The following is a 4415-nucleotide window of genomic DNA, read 5'->3' as shown; positions in this document are numbered from 1 at the left end:
CACACAATCATAGAGCACTTCCATCCCTTACAAGAAGGCTGGTGATGGTACAGATTGAAAGTGCTTACATTCTTAGAACTTTTTACCAACGTAAAATGACCAATTTAGTGCCATGGGATGCTTTACATCTGTTCACAGTAATGCCCACTGTCTTGGTCAAGTTGCAGCCAAGTACTCATATTTTATCTAATAAAGTGAAGTCATCTTGATATCAGTTTCTCATTCCCAAGTCTCAACAGTTGCTGGGACTCAGAACAGCTGTGATACAATGCAGGGGCTTCCACAACAGCCTCCATTAACTCCTGACAGTGCTGCCATGTGTCATCACAACCTTACTGGTTAACAGGTTAAGAGGAAAAACCAACACCCTCCTCCTGTCTCAGAGCGCTCAGGCTGAAACAGTCCCAATCTCATGTGAAAGAAGCTACCAATACACACAAATAGTACATTTATTTACCCAGTTACCTTGGGTCCATTCTACACACATACTTAGATCAAAACAGAAAAATAAAACCATTTATAGAAATAAATTCAGTGCTGAGAAAACATACCATTAACCTGTTTCCTAAAAGGTACTTAAAATTTCTGAAATTTCCATTCTTCCTACAAATGCTTAATTCTAGAATTGCAGGTAATATTCAGTGTTTAGAATTACATTGTTTGTATTCAAGTATTGCTTCTCTACTGACTGCATATATACCTTACCTGAAGTTCACATTAGGGTCATTTTAGAGGAAATTAAATGTGACTGCACTATTTAATGTGGACTCATCTCCTGTAGCTTTGAGTTTTTTGTACTTCTCAACCTCTGGACACTAACAAATATATCTTACAGTAGAACTACACTATACTGTGGGCCTGATCCATTGCTGGCATCTGTTTAAGAATGAACAAACAGACAAGGAGATTATAAATATATACCTGTATTTTATTTTCAATATTAAATATTTTTAAATTACAAGCAGTTTCTTGAATCACACTATGCATGATAAACAATATACAGTAGAAATTACAATTTAAAAATGTACACAATTTAAAGACATTTTGACCTGAAATTTCATTAACTATTATATATTGCCATAAACCTCATACCTGTATTAAATTACAATAGGAAAACCTCATACCTATGATTATTACATAGTTTCTCATTTACAAATAGAATTCAACATTATATATACACACACACACCAGTACCATTATCATTTAAGTTACACCTACATCTGTGCAAGTTCAAACAATTTCTTAAACAAAACTAACGTTCAAGTTTCTGAAAAACAGGCTGCTGGTATTACAAATACTTATTTTCAATAAGTTTATATGATGTTTGACTCTCCTCTAGATTTTTTTCAATCTTGTTCCAAAACCGTTAACATACAAGGATATTTCTGTATGACTTAAAGCTGAAGCAATTTTGTATACTGCATTCTTATTTAAGGCTATTTCTTATAAGGCTAATATACTTAGATTCCACCTTTCACCAACTCCAACAAAAATAGCCATGACACTAACACCTGACAATGCTGACATTTTAGCATAGTGCTTAATCATAAAAACAAAGTCTTTCTACCAACCAGCCTCCTCATGAAAAAGATTGAATACTACATAAAAATCTGCTAAAATACTGATAAGAAGAATGAGGCTTAAATGGCTTTCATTAGTGCACCAACAAGGATATGAAAAAAAAGTTTATTCTGCTCACTTCCATGAAAATGGCAGTTTCCATAAATGCAGTCAGACACACAACATATCTGCAGCCTGGGGATTTGGGACAGTACAGGTGTTCCCATTAAAACTGGACACTTTGTGTTCTGTTGGCTTCTCACTACAAATCTTAATTTTTTAACAAACTTCCTTAGGTGGGAAAACTCAGATCTTTTAAGTAACTTTAGTAGCCAAATTGAGACAAAGCCTTCAGTGTTCAAATAATCAAGATATTCTACTAGAGAAGGAATTAAAATGTAACGAGTCCTCATAATAAACCATTGAAAATAGATACATGTACTTCTAAAAGGGAAACCATGCTGAAGTAGCTAGTGCAAGAAATTACATATAGTTTAATGAGTTATTTGTAACAAATCCCCTTATAAGTTAACATGTTGGACTTACTGATTCATCTTCATTGTGCCACTGACTGCTAGGCAGATATTTAAATATTGCTACTAGTTGATCAGGTTTTTTTAAGTATAAATTTTTCCAAAAAAGATCTTTTGATATTATTGCAATCCAGCCTACTGGATTCCTGAAATTAAAACCAATGTTTAAGTGAGGTGAGTCAACTTTTTCTCTTCATTGTACAGCTAAAAAGGACATTACCTTGCTTAATATCATACACATCTCAGCTTGTTTTGGAAAAAAGGCTCCTTGGGCAATTCATTAGCAGTGAGTCCACTTGGACAAAGGAGTAAACTTGCCCTTCCTATGTAAGATTTTCTTTAAAGTGGGGTAAAGATTAAGAATCTTAGATTTTCAAAGGAAATTCCTGATGTACAAGCAAATAAACCAGAGTTTTCCAGAATTATAAAAACCAAAATGCACAAATTGTAACATTCTGGAGTGTAAGCTTTTTTTTTTAACCTTGGACTATATTTTAAATCAAATTATTCAAAATCAAGGCTGAACTCCAGGTCTGATATATTTTTGACCATGCAAGGCAGAGAAGAAAGTCCAAACATTCTTTACAGACTATTATGGAGTTTCATTCTTAGTTTTGATTTTCCACACTTAAAATATGGTGTGATGAGATACCTTAATAATTTAGCTGTATCAAGGAGTATAATGGTGGAATTATGGCATTTCTATGCATTAATTTGTGTCCAAAGTCTATTACCTGTATTTTAAAATATTGAGAGTAGCACACAGCTTCCTTAAACCCTCTACAGTATACACTGTAAGTCTTTCTTAAGAACTACTTGTCTTTGCCTCTTCAATTGTGTTTTGGGAAAAAAGTCCATGAAAAATTCAGTTCCTCTCTTCATACTGAAAAACAGTTTTCACTAATTCTGAACCTGAGTGCCTCATCAGACCAAGTTATCTCAACAATACACTGGCAACTTTAAATAACATTATAACTAAATCATTCCCTTTTGATTGGTATGGAAACCATTCTGGTTAAGGGCTAAAAAATGATGGGATCAAAACAATTTACATATTCCTTTCATTTTAAAACATACTTTAAAAAAATCATAATGCATATAGAGATATACAAAAGCAGACTTTACACATCTGAAAATACCTAGTCCTCCCATACTTCATGTGATGAAAATTCTCTGGTGACTGGATCTGAACACAGAGCATTTGGACCACCATTATACTGAAGCCCTGCCAAAATAGCCACTAAAATACAAAATACTTAGTATTTTAGTACATTTGTATTTTAGTATACTAAAATACAAAATACAAAGTCAGGTAGACTGTTCCTATTAGTGTTTTCTACAGATCTGCAGCTGCATAAGGCATTCCATGAAGTCAGGGATTTGCTTCTCAGCTGAACTCACTCTGGAATAATAATTAAGGAATTCTTTTTTCTTTTTTTTCCCAAGCAGATAAGGGATTTAACTAGCTAAATGCATGGCAGAGTATGAAGGTTAAAAACCCCACATAATATTCCCTTCCCTACAGACAGCTTCAGAGCAAACTTGACTAGACTGCATCTTTGGGTCAGAATGCATTTCATGATGTACCATGGAGCCTTGAAGACATCTTACAATAGGCCTGGCCTATGGAAGGTGCAAAATGGGGCATTAACCATTAATAAAATTCTTAATTATCATAACATCACTGAGAGGTAGATTTACCACAGGTCTGAATGGCAGCCCCAGTCTGCAATCAGCAGAAGAGTGAGCTTCAAAATTCACAGAATGTACAACTGAAGGGCCAAGCATGCCCAAATCCAGTCTCTGTTGGTATTAGTCTTTTTGTAAGATTCATAAATTCCACAGTTTCATACAGCAAATTTTTCCTCTTCTTTCTCCAAGGCAGAAATTGTGGAAGGCCCTTAATGATGGTATAGTCAGATGCTATTACAATTTAAGCAGTCAGTAGGATCATATTCAGGGATTAAGAGACATTCTCTCTTTTCATCTAAAAATTCCCAAGTATATGATATATTCTTTTCCAGTTTCCTATAAAACATGAACACTAACAATCTATAATCATTATCATTTAGAAATGGTACTGAATATAAGATTTCAGCAAGTCTAACATAACACTCAGAAGTTATGTACGTTTTACAAGTACCGTGCATAGCAAAGGCTACAAAAAAGGACAAATTAAACTGGATAACCAGGCCAATTCAACTTGTCTTATTTTCCTTGAAAGATTTAAGATTTTGATTCTGTACATCATCAGGAAAGAAAGGAAGAATAATCCATAGTGCAATTGTAATAAGCAAAGTAATATGTAGTGATATCTTTTTG

Source organism: Chaetura pelagica, unplaced genomic scaffold (genome assembly GCF_000747805.2).
Source record: "Chaetura pelagica isolate M959 unplaced genomic scaffold, ChaPel_1.0 scaffold138, whole genome shotgun sequence".
Taxonomy (NCBI): Eukaryota; Metazoa; Chordata; class Aves; order Apodiformes; family Apodidae; genus Chaetura; species Chaetura pelagica.
The sequence above is the reverse complement of the archived record's forward strand: the minus strand, read 5'-3'. Positions refer to the sequence as shown.